The 19,434-nt window shown below is 40.8% G+C and overlaps 1 long non-coding RNA gene across 4 annotated transcripts in view; it reads left to right on the forward strand.

The window, feature by feature from the left end:
- LOC137194035 (uncharacterized) overlaps positions 1-19,434 on the forward strand; it is a 111,425-nt gene that overhangs the window by 1,082 nt on the left and 90,909 nt on the right. The window lies entirely within an intron of this gene.

Raw genomic sequence — 19,434 nt, forward strand, 5'->3', positions numbered from 1 at the left:
GTGCCTTTTTTTTTTATAGACGGCTCATCAAAACCTGATGATTTAAATGCAATCTAACTACTCCCCATTGAATCTTACAAGATTTTCTTATTTACACAACTGTTGTATTTTCTGCAATCACTTCCCTTTCACTTAATGTTCCCTTTGATACATTATATACAATTGATGGAAGTGATTTTTCACTTCGCTTGACGTATCTATGCTTAATGGATGTATATGACCTTTGTAGGTTTATGACTCTATTTTTAACATAATCGTTCTGCATTCATCAACTATGAATATCTCCATTGTGCACAACACTGGCTATACCAGCCAATAATCCATGGCAGTTCTCCAATGGGAATTTGTCCTTTTTGAAATCTGTAATACCATGCCTCGTTCTGTTTGCATAAGTGTATGCATGTGTGTGTTTGTGTATGTTTTGTGTGTGTGTATGTTCTGTGTGTAGTTTTTGGTAGTAATAATGTATGTATGTGCTTGTTTGTATTTCTGTTATTGTATGCCTGCAAAAGTGTGTGATTTAATGTGTGAGGTTTGTGTGTGTATATCTCTTTGGAGCCCAAGGCTAGTGGAATGGTGTCCCTTGGGTGTCTCCACACACTGTATCTAAGCCCATTTGAGTCTGCTGACAGCAGGAGCATGACTGCCCATCTCTCTGACCTCATGCCCAATGTCAGCTCTGCTCTGCAGGGATGGAGGGATGGAGGCCAGAAAAAGAGATCTTAGGACAACAGGGGCACTAGAAGAGCAGGAAAGGGAGCCAATGGAGACACAAAGGGGAAAAAAGAGAGGGTGTATGTGGAGGTGGAGAATGAGGAGGGGCAGTGAGCTCACAGAATACAAATGAGACAGAATAGAGTGATGAAGGAGCAGAAGAGCAACAGCAGAATAGAGATATGCACTTAACCAGCTATTGGTGACACAGATTCAAATGTAGTTGTGAACAGAGTCATTGCTGAGTAATGTAAACAAGAGGAATAAAAGGGCAAATGGAAAAACATATCCTTAGGCAATATTTAAACTCCCAGCTCTTGACTGTAACTGAAATATCACCTGTAAGTGGATGTAATATTATGCTCCAATGTAGCATAGCAAAGCACCAGGTAAACTCTTTTTAATCTCTCAGCAATGTAGTTTTAACCTGAAGCGTCTCCCTCATTTCTTTTTTTTCCTCCTCTGTTTCTCTACCTCTCCTCCTCTCTCCCTTCATTTGCCGTTGCCATGACTACGTGTTGCTTGACGATCAGACTGCCGCTCTTGAGTCCGGAGCATCAGCCTGACTCGCTCTCTGTCTCTCTCCACGACCACTCCTCTACTCCTCTCCTCATCACCCTTCCCCTGTCCTCAGTCATAGGAGAAAATTACATGTAGATGAGCTTGAAGTCTCTGTATCTTTCAACCACTCTCCTCAGTAGCTGGGTGTCTCGAACAAGTCCGCACCTTGCTACTACTGTCTGTGGCCTTTTTCATTTTGTCTCGTAGTCTTCGGGGAAAACGGAGGATTCATGTATTTCTGAAGCAGTTGGTCTCGGGGGAGTCAGAGAAATGGATGAAAAAGGAGGATAGAGATGAGGGAGAAAAAAGCAAAATGTCACCAAGGATGGGGAGGAATTGAGACAGTGACAGAGATGGCACATGTATAGACACACTGTCACAGACATAGAAACACATTTCAAAGCTTCCCTCCTGTTGCTGGCTGACTAGCCATGAAACCTACCATGTCTGGCACTTGCAATGTATGTGCTTTTGTGTGTGTGTATGTGTGTGCGTGTGTCCAGATGGTGCTGACCAGCCGTCCCTCCCAGGGTAGATGAAGTAAATGGAGCGATTACAGTAATGACCGACACACACATCTGTCTCATAGCTCTGCATTGCTGCTAGTTCCTCTGCACACATGTATACTCATATACACACACAGACACAAAAACATTATTGGCTGAGATTTCTGGACTTGGTCAGAGCCTGCATCTGCAAGCAAACAGCATTTTAATGTGCCTTGTCTCTAATGGTGTTGTAGAAATTTGCACGTTTCAATGTTATTGTGTGAATTAAACATGTGAAAATATAAGCAGCTAGTTGACACTCAGGCACCTTACAAAAAGAATGAGTTTGGATGAAACGTGACCCTTCTAGTCAAGGTTACTCTACTTAATCCCTCTCAGTTTCTCAATCTAACCCTCTGTTACTGTCTCCCTTTCTGTCTCTTCATCCTCACTCCACTCTCTCTGCAACTTCTCTCTTTCATCTCCCCAATCTGACCCACTTCAAAATTGCCCTCCTTCCATTTTTTTTCTGTTGCCACATCTTTGGAGTTTTTCTTTAACAGAAATAAGTCAAGACAGGGGGACAATTCGGACGAACCACAAGGGGCAGGCAGTCTCTTTATAGTTAGGAGAAAAGGCAGAGTGTCACCAGCAAGCTGTACCTTATCAGACCTTTCCTTTGTTCTGCAAAGGTCTTTCTCCTGTGTCTGGACTCAGTGATATTTGAGAGGCAGGTCCGTGTATACAGGAAGGGGTTAGAGAGCATGGCCAATCTCCCAGTATGTGTGTGTTTGTGAATTTAAGTCCTGAGCTTGCTCTCCTCTGAGTATATCAAGTGTGTGCGTGTTAGTGTTTTCTAGTTGAGGGGGACCCCAGCAACTTGTGCTCAGAATCGCTGAGTCCATGCTGACCACTTCCAGGATAGTGTTCACTAAGTCAACACTCTGTGTAAGCGAACACCCTTATTTCAGGGGCAAAGTACTGCAGTGTCCCCTCCAAAATCTGCAGATACAGTATTTTCTGTTAAAAAAAAAAAAAAAAAGGACAGCATTGTTCTGTGCTGTTGTAGACACAGGTAGTTTCCTCTTACAGCAAATTCACCTGGGCGTGCTCTCAGGAGGCTCATTAAGCTTTGCTGAGACAAAGAGATGCGCTGGAATTTAAAGTTAGATACAAAAGCTTGCCTGCATGTTATGGGAGGCTTTGTGATGGCCTCTAGTTGCACATAAATCCTGTAGATGGGGCTGTTTCTCTACCAGGCTCCAGAGAATATCCCCTGGATGGTCTAATTCAAAATTTCTCCCATGCCTCATCCTCTTGTTGCTTATGAATACCCATATAAGCTCTGGGGAGATATGTGTTATGTGTGCTCCTAGTCAATAGCTGAATTGGATTTGGCATAACTACACTGCAGGATTATAGTAAACATAATACTATAGGTATGCACACAGATACTAGTACACACAAACTAATAGAAGCGTGTTTGTACAGATTTAGACTCAGATACATACACCGAGTGTTCCCTTGGTCTTTGACATCGCGAGAAAGTATTGCTTCTATTGATTTATCATCATCTGCTCACCTCAGAGATATTAAGACCATAAAACAATAAAGGTGGAATGAAATACACTTGGGTAACCTCTCAACAAATACAAATTACAGATACTGTACCTGGTCGTCACCACTGGTGAATAGCATTTTCAGAGCATTGAGAGCTGGGGAGAAAAAGGGAAATAAAAACCTCACTTTGTTTCTTAAACTTTGAAAAGAAGCCACAAAAGTCAAGCTCTGGGGCAGAGCTGTCTCACCTCAAAGACATTTGGCTTTCTTTAGAAGCCCCACCGTCATGTGATTAGATAAAGGGTAATACCATACTGTACCCAATATCTTTTTTCATGGTCTGTGGTTTAGCCAAATGAGGTGAAAGGAGCTGAGCATTTCCATGGTTCCATTAAAATATGTCTGGGAACAAAGCAGGAATTAGACACACTAACTGTACCACCATCCTCCTTTTTATATGACACTACTTCGTCTGATTGGCTGCCACAGTGCTCTGCCATTACATGTGAAGACGTGCTAATGAAGGTAGACAGAGGGGAAATGATAGACTGAGGTTTCACTCTGATGAATAAAATCGTAGGGCACAGAGCCTGATTGTCTGTCATTTTGGTGTCATTCATTCTCAATTATGGCCTTGACCAGCAATTAGTTTAATGTTGCATATAGGTTAACTGTGGTGCTGTCCGTTGTCCTTATTAGCGAAAAAGACACTTGTTCTTTCATTGTTATTGTATGGAATGTAGACAGATTTGCACTGAAATGCTTTGGGAAACTGAGCAATTGTTAGCTGAACACACAGCTTAGGCCACAGGCAGGGTTGGTGGTCAAGAGAACAGGGCTTCAAGCTGCCTTCTGCACAGTTATCATGTGGTGTGTGTTGTCCGCTGCAGGGACCACTTGGATGTTGTCAGATTTTTGTGATGCTTGACTATCAAACAGGGAATTCTCTTTACCTCCCTCAGCTACAGGGCAGCATCTTTAAAGGATTCAATGTTTCAAATTATGAATCCCTGAGTTTGGTGATCCTTGACTTTTCCTCTAGTGGGTCACATTAGTAATTTGGTGTGAAATGTCTCAACAACTAATGTAATGAAATTTGGTACAGACATTCTGTACTTGAAATTCACAAATGATCTAATTCATGTGTGGTGTTGCCAAAGCTAATCAATATGTCAAGGTGTGTTTTCCCCTTTATCTTAATCTAAGAAAATTTGTAGTCAAAACATTGTCATGTCCATTTTAAAGAAGACAGAACGCTAGAAAGATAGCAGAGTACGATCATTTTATGCTCTTTAATAATTTTTCTGATCCCTTTACTTTTCATTTAGCCATTGTCATGTCAAAACTTCAATGTGTCTAATACTTGGGTTTATTACGAAATACCTGCAACACTAATGAGAGTCCCATCAGCCTCAGCTGTACTTTGTGTTTAGTGCTAATCTGCAAATGCTAACACGCTAATCTAAGATGGTGAACATGGTAAACATGATACCTGATAGACATAAACATGTTAGCATTGTAATTGTGAACATGTTAGCATGCTGATGCTAGCATTTAGCTCAAAGCATTGCTGTCCCTCAGTACAGTCTCAAAGAGCTGCATGCATCAATGTAGACTCTAAGTCTTGTTATATCAAGGCTTAATGGTTAAGATAAAGCAGAGGTTAGTTACACAACATGAGAAATCTGAGAATATTAATACAGCTGTCCAGAGTGATGGAAATTGAGATGATGCATAAAAACACACGCACACACAAACAAACAAATAGATTAGTCATTGATCAGGGTTAAGCTGTGATCTTTGTGTGAGAGCATGCCATGGACGATCGATAACTTTAATTCGGATTCGAGTGTGTGTTTGCACGTTTCTGACTTACACACCTCTCACTCCTCTACACTTGACACCATACCCACGCATGCACACAAAAACACACAGAGTCATATTCTCTCTTTTCTCAAACCCTCATAGACAGAATGAAACACACACACACATACACAGCAACCTGATTAGGTGAGCCACAGGGGTTAGGCCTAATGACAAACAAACTCAGCGTGTGCACAAACACCTCAGCTTTGCAGATGAAATATAGATTTTCCTCTGTCCCAAAAGCTGATGGGTATTAGGTGAAGGCATGTGTGTGTGAGTGTGTGTGTGCATGTATGCTTTTGTATGTGTGTACTTGTGCGTAATCTTGTTCTCCAGATTGTTTTGTATGGAAAGAGGACGCACCAGGGGAAAGCATGTAAGTGATTGGATGCTGCTTTGTTACTGTTAAAGACCCTCTCTCCAGGGAAATAGTGGGTTAAATAACTGTGTTTTCTGCTTGTGTGTGTGTGTTTCTTTGTGTGTGTTTGCTATAAGGTGTGTTTGTCTGATAGATTAATAGGAGTGCTTTCTTGTCCCAGGATAAATGCATTGGTATTGTTTTAACTGATGGCAAATCCCTCAAGATTACTCAAAATGTGCCAAATGTGTGTGTGTCTGTATGTTTGTGTGTGTGTGTGCTTTTATCTCACACTTTTTTTTGAATGAATAAAACCTTTATTGCCCTCAGGAGAAATTGCTTTACGCCTTGGGTCCTTAAAGCATGGCATACACATACCAGCAATATTGCATGTTGACATATATTTTTAAGTTTAAACAGTGTTGATTACACATCAAAGACATTAAGTGCATCTTATAGCAGAAATACATAACCTAATGCCATATAAAGTATTAATTTTTATAACCAAATATAAGAAGGGTATTTACTGTAGTTAACTACCTGACATATTGCTGTGTAAAGCGAAAACACAGATGTGTGCACTTGAGATGCTACTTGGATTCAACAATGATGGGACAAAAAGCAGGTCTTCCTGATGCATGGGTAAGCTAAATATTTTCCACAAGAAAGGAAACAAACTGTCCAAAAAAATGAGCTGACTCTGCAGCACCCGTCAGCTCTACGGAGTGTTTTAGTGGCTTTTATCTCATTGTTTTGGTTTTACATTCTCACTGCTCTCGTCAACAGGCAGCAGTTTTTCGCAAAAAAAAGCCCTGATAAACCCACTGTACACTACCTGCTGAGCACCAAACAGCAGACAGACAAAAGTAAGAGACTGGCTGGCGAGTAGAGGTGTTCAGTACATGTACGAACAAATCTTTATTAAAGAACCTTCAAACTGATAATACTGAATCACCGTTGTCAGTGACCTTATCAGTAGCTTTTAGCAGTGGGGATCCCTTCAGGGGTGACTGAGAGCTTATACAGTGCTTGTATAGGCTAGTTTTGTACTGAACTGATAGTCAGTGACTATGAATCTTTGAACTGAATTGAACAAGTTGATTTGAATCAGCAAAGTGATTTGTGATTTCCACCTCTACTGGTAAACATAGTGAAATAATTAGCAGCAAGAGAGATATTTCTCTCAGTTGGTGGTGACCAAAACAGAGCTGAAAGAGGAGTGGATATTGGACTTATATTTGGCCACTATGACTTCACATGACTTCAGAGTCATTCTGTCTCCAGGATGTGTAAATAAGCAACTGTTTGCTATCATGATAAAACAACTTTGTATTGCGCCAATACATCAATGTTGTGCTTACAGCTTGTTGTGCTGCCCCCAACTGGCCAAAATCTCAATTAATACAAGTTTAAAATGACATCATTGTTGTGGCTATATGATTTTTTTTTAAAAAGGCCAAGGCATATCAACGGCACAGTGTTTAAGGGTCAATGAACAATCACATACAGACAATATAATAAACACATATGTGACCGTGTGAGAATTCGTACATCAATATCCGCTCACTTTTCCGAAGCAATATAGCAAGCTGCTATTCCTCCATGTTCACTGGCATTCATATATTGAAAGTGTGGGTCAATAATGAAGCTCTGACATAGGACCTTATGTTTATTTTGGAAGATCATCAGCTGTCTTGGTCCTGTTGTCTTTGCCCATATATGTAATTCACTGAAGATAGTTACTATTAGTATGTAAAGTACAATATGAATTCTTTATCAATCAACTACTTTATGATGTCTTTCATGCTATTTCATCCCAATTTCATACTATCTGAAATTCATCAGTTAACATTTCAACCGCCCAAATGATTGTATCATCAAAACCATTACTGTTTTTCAAGTAAAGGGATTAAGATGAGTCACAACTTTAATTATAATCCACAATCAGCTTTGCTTTCATGTCAGCAGTCATTTTGTTGGAGTCGTGTCAATTTCCCTAATGGTGGATATCTTATTTTGGAATTAAACTCTTCAGATTGTTCTAAACCCTTCGATATCAGTGTTGTAAGGTGTGTAATATCTTGTAACTATGTGTGCTTGTGTTTGAATGTGCTCAGCTCACTGTGGGTTAAGCTAAGTGGCTGTCTGGCACAGGCATCCTTGATTATCTTTATTTATCCCTCCCACCACCTACTGTTTCTCTGCTCACACAGACAGGCACACACACACACACCCCTCCTGCTAAAAAGCTAATCTTTTTGTGCTAATGAAAGGTATTGGGTTTCCTAACAGGCTTTTAAAGGAAGGTGATGGATTGAAGGATAGATGGATGGATGGAGAGGAAACAGCAACATGGGGAGTGGAAGAAAGGGAGAGGGAGGTGAGGCGTCAATAGGCACATCAACCTGATCTCTTTCCGACTGCGAGGTGTGCATATGCTGCTAATGTATGCATTCATGCACGCGCGCGCACGCATCCATAAGCACCCACATGCGCCTTTAGTCGCTCATAAATCTCTGGGCAAAGCATAAAAGCAGGTCTTTTGGTGCCAATAAGCTGAGAGATGGATTGCAGGAGATGTCTCCACCTTGACCAGTGCTGTGATAAATGTCTGAGGGTGCGTACGCATGCACTCCGATGTATTACATCAGTTGGGAGCTGTAGGTTTGTGCAGATTGGTGCAGAACTACTGTTAGTAAATGCATTTTGTGTTGCAGAGAGGAATTCATTATGTGATTGCAAAAAATCCATTTTCAACACATCTATGAGAAGAAATATCTTACTTTAGGACGAACCAAAACGGCACACAAAAGCAGTTAAACAAAATGAATGATGTGATGTTGTACTTTATGTCCTAAGCTAGATTCAATGATGCGTGAGAACAATGTTATTAATACAACAGTACTTCAACAGTTTCCAAAGTCTTAAAATGATCTTTCTTTCCCTGAATATCTCAATTTCTTCCTACTTCTCTCCCACTTCATCCTTCTCTCCAGGTGAAACAGTCAGGGGTGTCATGGTGATCATGAGCCCCTGCTCTCTCTCCTGCTCTTTTCTCCTTTCTAATAAAGCTGATAATCATTTGTTTCCCAATCACATTAGCATGCCAGTAATGAGAGGGGTAAGCCAACCATTAGAATATGATCCATAATTCATTGTTGACTCCCGTTCATTACCCCAAACTCACTCCGATGAATGTTTAATAACTGTGTGTGTGTGTGTGTGTGATTTTGCATCTCTGTTTGTCATCTGGGGTGCAGAGGAGTGTCAGGCTCCGATGGATTGTTTGTGCTGATGGAAATTTACATGATGGAGTCTGTAATCTACCTTTTTCCGTATGCATTACGTAACTCAGGAATGACGCAACCAACAACTTTAATTGAAAATATATGCAAGGGTGCATTACGGTGCGTCTGTTTAGCTGTGTGTGTGTCTCTCTCTCACTTTCTGTCTCTGTCTCTCTTGTGAATGAAGCAGACAGCTGTTATCAGTCGCTGACAGAATCCTCCCATCAACCCCCTCCTTCTGCTGTCAATCACAGCACATTGTCACCAAGTTGCCATTTAAATAGCCCTTTCTACTGTGTTTACTAAAGAAATGTGTGAGTGTGTGGGTGTGTGCACATGTGTGTACATGTGTGAATAATGCAAAAGCCCTGCCCTTGCATCCCCTCCTCTCCTCTCCTCTCCTCTCCTCTCCTCTTCTCTCCTCTCCTTACCACTCCCCTCTTCTCCTTTCCTTTCCTCTCCTTTCCCCTCCTCTCCGCTCCTCTCCTCTCCTCTCCTTACCCCTCCTCTCCTCTCGTCTCCTCTCCTCTCCTTACCCCTCCTCTCCCTACCACTCCCCTCTTCTCCTTTCCTTTCCTCTCCTCTCTTCTCCTCTCCTCTCCGCTCCTCTCCCTTCCCCTCCGCTTCTCTCCTTTCCCCTCCTCTCCCCTCCTCTCCACTCCTTACCACTCCCCTCCTCTCCTTTCCATTTCCTCTCCTCTCTTCTCCTCTCCTCTCTTCTCCTCTCCCCTCCTCTCCTCTCCTCTCCTCTCCTCTCCTCTCCTCTCCTCTCCTCTCCTCTCCTCTCTTCTCTTCTCCTTTCCTCTCCTCTCCTCTCTTCTCCTCTCCTCTCCGCTCCTCTCCTTTCCCCTCCTCTCCCCTCCTCTCCTCTCCTTACCACTCCCCTCTTCTCCTCTCCTCTCCTCTCCTCTCCTCTTCTCTGCAGGTTGATTAATAATAAGAATTCCCTAAACACCTTCAGCAGGTTCCCCTACACTGCAAAATTATTCCCCAAGTAAATAAATAGTTGTTAAAACCAGCTTGAACATCATTAATGTCCGGCTCGGAGCCAGAGGAAAGTTGCCTCAAGTCGTTTGTGTTTGTGTGTGTGTATATATGTCTTTTGGCAACCTCCTAATGAGGTGCCTGTGTTTCCCTCCATTAGTAGTTTATTAAATAGCATGGGTCGCTGAGGTTTGTAAAATACAGTAAGCTTAATTTAGCACGTTTGGCACTATGGGGGCATAGGGGACTTAAGGGAGTATCAAGGGCACAGGCAACTGGCATAGCTTGGGATGTAAATTAGTGTTGCCAGCAATAATAGGTAAGTTGTTGAGCACAGCCATCATGCCCTTCAGCAAAGCATTTACTTATTAAACTGCCTTAGAGGTGCTGATGATTGTGAATATAATTATGTATAACCGGGATTTGAACCACCTGACAAATGCTACTTAATTTTTAGCTGCAGCTTTTAAAGGTGGTAATCTGCTTTCCTTTTATTCTTGGCTGTGGTCATTGCTGTGGTGCTGCATTTTGCAGAGATCACTTTGCAATCAAACAGGGTGACCAGCACTGAGGCACATTTTGCTTTAGATTTTCTGTTAATGAACAAAACTTTGTGTAGTTAGTGTTATTTTATTCTAAACACACCACTTATGCTACTGTTGCAAATGCTTAAAATTATTCACTTTCTTAAGCACAGCATATTGCTCTCTGGGAAAGACCTACCCAAGACTGGATGTTTAAAACAGCGTAATGCAACAAAAGCTTTAATGAGTTGGGTGAAGGTTGTTTCACTCTTGTGTTGTATTGTTTAGAGAAACACAGAAGAAAAGTGGATATTTATTTATTTGAAAGTGATGCATGTCTTGCCATTTCAACTAACCATCTGCTTACATACTGTACGTTTATTTCACATTCCTTGGTATAAAAATTCTTTATATATGATGACCTATGCATTACAGGAAAGGAGCTAGTCTTTGCCTACCTGTGCAGCACCACAGAAAACATTCTCGCTATCCCTGAAATACCAAGGGGAAAGTATTTGAAGTGATTTCTACAGAGAACAATTTTGTGTTAATATTCTGTGGATGAAAGAAAGATACACCTAGTTTTCTTTGTTAGTTTGACCTCAAACAGAGACACACACACACACACAGACGCAACATCATTTATAGCTAGCTGGTAAGTGACAGATAGACCCATTTTCTCCACCGCTCATGTAACCTTTTATGTCTGGGGCTATCAAAGGTCACTCCGTCAGGCCTGATTTAATGTAGGAGCATGGTGCCCTCTCTCTCTCTCTCTGTGTGTGACTCCACCCTACCCTTTACATTGGTCTGTCTCTCTATCTTAAGCCTCTTTTAGGTACTGTATGCACTGCATGTAATTCATAAATGCTCTGTCAATTTAATATGCTGGTTTGAAAAGGACCCCAAGTCATTTTCCTGTAAAAATCCTGTAAAAGTCACTGGCAGACTGCCCTAAAATGAGAGTAAAGGCATCACATTGCTTGTAAAGGTATGCACAACATTGCAATGTTCTTGGACTAGACTAGAAAAAATATATGTGTGTGTGTGTGTGTGTGTGTGTGTGTGTGTGTGTATATATATATATATATATATATATATATATATATATATATATATATATATGTATATATGTGGTCAGTCATTTGGTTGGTTGGGACACCTCTTTGGTCCAGAATGAAATATCTTAACCACTATTGGATGGATTGCCACAACATTTAGTACAGAAATTCATCATGAGGTCTTAAAACGCGTCTGGAAGGGATCTTTAACTTTTCATCCAGCGCTATCATCAGGTCAAAACCTTATACCTGCTAAACATCAGCATGTTAGCAGGTATAATGCTAACATGCTCACATGTCATTGTAGTAGTAGTCTGCAGTCTGCTGATGTTAGCATTTACTTCAGCGCACTGCTGTGCCTAAATGAAGCCTCACAGAGCTGCTAGCATGGCTGTAGACTCTTAGTCTTGTTGACTGAAAAGTGTTTTTGATGTTTTATTGTAAATACTGTGCAAAACAAAGATTGTGTTGAATCATCAGATTTTATTCTAAAACAAGACCTCTGCTAGCTAGTGACACACGTCACACTGCTTTTGTAGAAATGGTGGGGAATTTGGAGCAGAGAGCAAGACAGCTCTTTGCTCAAAGAATAAGATTTCACAGATTTCATACATGATATGTAAATTCATGTTACCTTGTCTTGTTTGCCATCTGCTAAACATTGCAAAGGATTACTACTCTATCTGTAGGGATTCTGTGACGTCTGAATCAAGTTATAATGAAACTTTTCCATAACAAAGATGTGTATGAAATGCAAAAGGTTATTACTTTACCAGATGAACTCATGTTACAAAGTCTATGCCAAAAAGGAGCACAGTAGAACTTTTTCTTAATCCTGAATCCAACCTACCATCATCTCTTCCCCTTCCCTCCTCTCCTTGTTATTTCACTCTGATTGTCACACTTCTTTTATTCTCTTTATAATTTGTCTTTCCTGCTGTTTCCTTCTATTCTTCCTCTCTCTCTTTTCTCTCTATCTTGCCTTGTGCAGATATTGGTTTTTTGGAAGATGGGGACAGTGTATTCTTTTTTTTCCGAGACTTTATTCGACAGGAAGAATGATGGGTATGGTGCTGCGTACTTGGGGGGAAAAAAAGCAGAGAAGAAACAGCCGAGGCAGAAAGAAGCAGGATTTCAGCCAAGCCCTTTATCGCTGTAATAGTTTCGTTTGTGAAGTGTGAGCTGGTTTGATGAATACCACTGTTACACAAAAACACAATTGACACGTCATTGTGTCGTTAATGAGAAGAATAACACTTTAAAGCTCAAAGTAGTTCAGTTCTCATTTATGCACAACGCTTTACAATGCTTTGTGTCACACATGATCTCTGAAGATGAGGGAAAAAGGTAGGCAGCAGATTGGTTAGAAGAATGAATATGTAATGACATTTTTCTGGCTTTATTGCATTCTCCCATCTGGTTGGGAGGGCAGGGCAATGGACATCTTTATCACTGTCATCCTGTTTAGACTGAAGGATACTTCGGATACTGTACAATAAAGAATTCACGTCAACCAGCTGAATAAAGACAGATACTCAGCCATGATGAAGCTGAGATAGACAGACATCTAAGTGACCCTATAAACAACTAGTTAGAGACAGTGTATGTGTGTGTGTGTGTGTGTCAGATAAAGACAAATCAAGCTGTGGTTTTGTTTGATCTAAATAACTTTTGCTATTGACAAAGCTATAACCGTATATCTCCTTTAAGTGACCAGGGAAAATACAAAAGCCTCATCTCATGTTGATGGAGAGCTGTTTGCACTCTGGGTGGATGGAGAGAAGTTAGATGGAGTAGATGGAGGACAGGAATAAATTTAACATTACTCATCCTTTGATGCCTTCGTCTCTCCATCTCTCGGCTGCGTTGCCTTCTCTGATGTCATGCTTCTTTGCATCTCATCTGCATCCATTCATGTCCCATTTGTCTCTCTTGACTCCTCTCACAGGTTCGCAGGCGTCTTGTGTCCTTGGATTTTTTTTTTCTATATTACCTCATTTCATAATATTTCCTCACTCACTCCTCCTCCCTCTTCTTATTGTGTTTCCTTTCTTTTGTGAGATTGTTATTGCAGATCTGTCAATATCCACGAGGTGTGGCCGAGGTCTTCAGAGCCTTCATCTCTCTAATTAACTCATTGCCTTGTTCTCTCCCATAATGTGTGTTTGTGGAAGGAACATATTGTTTTCTTTATTTTGGATATGCGTCAGCAGTGTCACGTTAAAACGCTTTCCTCTGGCTTTATTGGGAAGCCAATGTTCACTTAGCATATTGATTCATTAGTCAGATCTTTACACACCAAGTCTGCCGCTTTTGTTTATAGTGTATTCTAACGTGTAGGCAATTTCCTTTGCGGCTGTGTCAGACACCGTCGGTGTGTGTGGGGGCGTGTGTGCATGCTGTAGTCTGGCTGTGTGCATAACTGTCAGGAGCTAAGTGCTTTGAAGTTCATCATGCTGTGTGGCGTTTGGAGAGAACAATGCGAGAATATTAGACTCTCTTGTTAAGCCTTCCTGGGAACAAACAAAAGCAACAATAGAGCACTTGTTGAGTCTTTTTCTCCATCAAAACCAATACAGAGTTACATAAAAGGACACACTGCTCTTTTCTTTTCAATTTCTCTATTGTGAAATCTTTAGTTGTTCTCTATTTGATGAATGGTCGAATGGACTTTGTGCCTGTCTGTGTTTTATGAGAGAATTTCTGTGTGAATGCTGTTTATTTGTTAGTGTGTTCATGTACAGGTGCTCTGAATAGAACCCCTGTTGGTCATTAAAGGAGGATGCATGTGACATTTATTAAGCACTTAACTACTTAATGAGCTGCTATAGTCAGTCTCTCCCTCTCTCTCTCTCTCTCTCTCTTTCTCTCTGTGAATTATTATCCCTTTTAGATTGAAGTAAGTCTTTGAAAAGGCAATATTGCAGAAACGCTTTAATACACCATTTAAACTCGATACATTTATACCTAATCTATGTGACTGTTTAATGAGAGCCCTGTCCCATAAATAACTATCAGTACTTCTGTTCATTTCAATTATTATTACAGAGAGTGTTTTTTGTCAGCAGGCTACCTTTGCCAAAGCAAATCACGAGGCAGAAAATGACAATCTGTCACTCTGTTTTACAGCCTATCCCCCTGAGATTTTGTGAAATGAGACACAATGTCCTAAAATGCAAATATGTACTTCATGCACATAAACTCAGAGAAATACATTTTCCCCTCCTTGAAAATGTTACATGAAGGAGACACACCTAGAAACAGGCTATTGTTTGACATTGAAATAGTGCTGGGGAAAGTTTAAGTATTTGTGTTGCAATGGCAGATGGTCATAAACATTTGCCTTCAACTTGGGCTTCCTGAGTTTTGTTCTAACTTCGGGCCATGAACTTTCCTACTTCACCCACTGGGTGAGGTTTTGATTTTCTGTTCTTATTTAACTACAGTGCCAATCAGTGTAAGAAATTAACTGGGGGCAAGGGCAAAAATGCCCCCCAAGATTTAAAAAAAATAATGATTTTATGTTCAGGCCAATATCCTAATCCTACATTAAGCCATCATTTTGTTATCATTCAATTCATTTAATTTCCATTTCCGTCTCTAACACACACTCACACAAACAGCGCTGTTGTTCACACTACGCTGCTGTTACGATACCTGGCAGAGGCCATGCAATCCTGAACCTGCAGTGAAGTTGGCTGCTGCGAAGGACCAGTACCTCATTAAAAAAGCTCCAACTGTTACCACAGAAAGCAACCCAAATCCTAGGCCGTTACGAACACCACTCCCAGCATATAAGACAGCATAGAAAGTTGCCGTTTCTACAATTGGAAAAAATGGAAAATAGACTGGCTTGGTGTTGAAGAGGTGAATAAGACGACTCTCCTCTTCTGTAAAGCATGCCGGGCTCATCCACCCAAACATAGCCTTGGACAGCTAAAAGCTAATCATGAATTTGTTAAAGGAAGCGAACAGGTTAAAAACTATTCAGCTCATCATCCCCAAACAATCAAGAATCATCAATTTGCTTATGGTAAGTAACGCTAATGCTAGAGAAAAAAATGTGTTTGGTCTGGCACGTTAGCTAACATTAGTGTTAGCAAGTTGGCTAGATAACATTAATGTTACAGCTTACATGTGGGTTTTGCCGACTGGTGGGGTGATCAGTGCCTTTACTGCTGTAACGTTACAGAGCTCAATACACTAAGTGAAGTAAGCTTTTTAGTCCCAAATCTAGAACATATTTTTTTCAGTCTACTAACCAGTCTATAGTCTATAATGTTAGTTCATCCATGCTCAAAATGGCAGCAGGGCTAAATTTGGAGATGAAATAAAGCACACTAAAAAATTTCAACAAAAGTTATTTCCAGAACTGCATCGATAAGGAAGGAATATTACACTCGTTTTGGCTCTTTTGACAGTACTTGTCGCTACTAGTCTGTAATTTTGTGAAACACCTGAGGCTGTGGCATGCAATGCTTCAGACTGGTTTTGGGTTGTAGGAGATCTGAATATGACATAATCCACCAACCAAATCTTTTGCTAAATCTAATTAGATCAATTAGATTGTAATGATCCCATGATCATTATCTTATACTGTCATCTAGTGGTTTATACTGAAGGCTCTTCCTAAGTAAATTTTAGTTGTTGAAAGGGAATAGGCCTGCATTGTTTTGCTTTTCATGTGATTATTATTGAAGTTAGAATATGTAGACAATTATTACAAATGAAACACAAACACAACAGACATATTTACTGATATGGTTGTAGTTACACAAGGTGATGATTACTGACTGCATTTTAATCTGGGCTCATTTCACATTAAACACAACTTTATGCACTAATTAGTATTTTTTAAAAGTGCCCCCAAAATTTTGTAAATGCCCCAATCTTTTAGACAGTGGGGGCAAATGTTGCCCCCCAAATATTTTTAAAATTTCCTACACTGATGCTAATCCTACCCAAACCTGGGCAAAATTGTTTTAGATGCCTCCTGTAAGGATAGTTTAGCTGTTGCTGTCACTTACTGATTTTTGAGTTTTTGCTCATAACAGAATTTCTGACACTGGATTTGGAGGCAGCATCACTTTGTGTTTGTGTAACCTTCTGAAATTACAATCTGATAACCACGTCCATGTCATGTAGGGATAGCTCAGGTTTGTGGAGGTGAGAAAGTATGCAAGGTTTGAATCTCTCTCTCAAGCACTCTTTTGTAATTATTCACACAACTACTTCAATCACTTTTGGGGTTGCAGTTGAGTCAGGGCCGTGATTTCTTAGAGGAGAGACTGTCCAAAATTGTGTGCCCGTGTCCCGATTTGTGCAAAAAATACACTATGATGGCAGGCCTTTCGCGCTGCCTTGAGGTGTGGTCATTCATAATGGGTCTAAACAGTTTTGCCTTTAGACGTGGTTGGACAACATGTCAGGGAGGGGGCATGGACTATCTCGCCCATCACACACAGACTACTTCACCCCCTGCACTGTTATCATTTCTTTCACCACCCTGGGCAGTGCTGCCCAACACAGCAGTGCTGATTAGACTGAGCTATTAGTAAGCCCAATCCAAGGCTCTAATTTCAAATAATTTGAGAAGTATACAGCTATTAAGAAAACTAGAAAGTAAGATTTAGATGTTCACAAAGCATCTTTGTTATTATGACAATAAAAAATGGTTCAGATCAAATAGGCCTATGTCACACATGCGCATATCAATCATGAAACCTTAATAAAATCCCTTTCATCAAGGCTAAATCAAGGCCCTTGAAGGTACAAATATTTGTAGCCTACTTCATTGAAAAACCGCTTCTGAAGGAAGGCTTGCTATTCCATATAGTCATATATCTCAAAATGAATAGCGTTAAACAGAACATGAGGCCAACCAAAACAGGTGAAAATAGAAAAATAGGTACTTGCAGTTAGTTCAGATGGTGCAAGGAACCTTCAGCATATGTTGTATTAAACTTTATTGATGCAGAGTAAGGGTCTCTGGCACAACTTCACCTACTTCCAAGGTGCACGGAAAAGGAAAAGAAGTCTAGAGAGATGAGAACTCAAGCAACACTTGTAGTATGAAGAACAACTTTATTAGTATTAGTATTAAACTTTATTAACATGGGTCAACAGTTTTTCCTGCTAGGTTGCTAAGAAGCCCTTCTTGGCTCAAGATGATGCAAACCGCACTGGCCTGGCTATTTGTTTACATAGTTAAAGATGCATGACGCAAGTGCTTTGAGCAGGAGACAAGCTTATCATTTCTGACAATCACAACACTAGGCTATGAAAGCATATGTTCTTTATGTTGTAAGGAAATATGAAAGGCAGAAATGAAAGTCAGACAAACTTGCGGGTCCAGAGGAAGTTTGGTCTCAACACATTATGTTGTAGGGAATATAGATCTGTTATCTCATAATGTCTCTTGTTCCCTGACATTCTCAAAAGGGCTCATTGGCAGTAGTACCCATAAATTGACTTTTTCTGTTACCATATCCAATTAATTTGGTGTGTTTTAACACTTTGAGGGCACTATGACATTGTCATAATTTTTATGGTTTAAAGTAAACATAATTTGGGACAGAGAGTGGTCAAACCTCAGAATGGTGGTATTAATTATCATCTAGGCTGGACATTAAATATTGTCCCTGTGTCTGAGCTGGAGATACAAACAGAGATGGGTCCCACAAAGCCTGAGGTGACTTCACCCTCTCCATTTACACTGTTGCTTCAAGGTTAATCTTTATGTCAACACTTCTGTCTGTCTCTGCGTCTTTCTATTTTTCTCTGAGGCTCCCTCTCTTTCTCTCTTCTCCTGTTCTCTCTGGATCAATGGGCTGGATGACTAGAGTAAATCTTAATGGTCAGTGTGTGTGACAAACTTTAGATGACTGTGTGTGTGTGTGTGTGTGTGTGTGTGAGTGTGAGTGTGAGTGTGTGTGTTGTCTCCAGTGCAGGTGAAGTATTGCTCACTCAGCACTGTCCTGCCCCTTGGGCACCACCACACGCCTGCCTGCCTGCCTCCTGTCCAGCCACAATCAATTTCACAGTCCCCCACCACCACACACACACACACACACACACACACACACACACACACACACACAGTCAGATGCACCTACACAGATAGACAGGTACCTTACAAGAATCCATTTTTAAGAATGTACAGCACATACACAGACGAATGTAAAATATTACAATAGATATCTTTTGTTCAATCTATAAAAACAGTCTAACAAAAAACACGATTAAATTTGACTGAGGTCTGATATTATGACCAAATAACATTAATGGAGTTATTTCAGACATTTTAACAAACATTCATACAGTCCGGTGGACACCTGCTGATTTGGTTCAGTTTGCAATGTACTAATATATTGTTAATTAGAAATGAGGTTAGATACACAGTTAAGATTCTGAATATGCTGATGAATTCCACAGTTAACATTTAATTTTACTGTTTGTTCATGTGAGTGTGTGAGTGTATGCGGCGAGGCAGCTGCAGCATCTCGCCTCTGATTTTATGATTACCACATTTCATGTTTCCTGCCCATAATTGTAGACGATGTCTTTGCATATCTATATTGGTCTCTGAGTGCGCTCAGCGTGGGCCCTCGTTCCAATCAGGCTATGATTTCAGTGTAGACAGATCTTCATCACATGTAAGTGAAAAAGAGCCTGATGAACTGTAAATCTGCCTCATCCTCAGGAAGAGAGAAGTAGAGAGGGAGATACCCCGCTGTGCTTAGATGGCATGGGCCAGGTGGTGTGAGTGAGTGCAAAGTGAGATGAGGCGAAAGGATGTGTGTGTTTTGTGTGTGTGTGAGGTGGGGTGGGGGTGGCATTCAGCAGGCACCTGGTGCCGACAGGCTCTCATTGAAACTCTGCAATCCAATTCAGATTCAGCCCCCCTATGCCGCTTTGAAGGGGCTTGTGACAGCTCATTCCCCCTCCTCTCCTCTATTCTCCTCTCCTCTCCTCTCCTCTCTTCTCTTCTCCTCTCTCCTTTCTACTCTCCTCTCCTCCCCTCCCCTCTCC

Source organism: Thunnus thynnus, chromosome 12 (assembly GCF_963924715.1).
Source record: "Thunnus thynnus chromosome 12, fThuThy2.1, whole genome shotgun sequence".
Classification (NCBI taxonomy): Eukaryota; Metazoa; Chordata; class Actinopteri; order Scombriformes; family Scombridae; genus Thunnus; species Thunnus thynnus.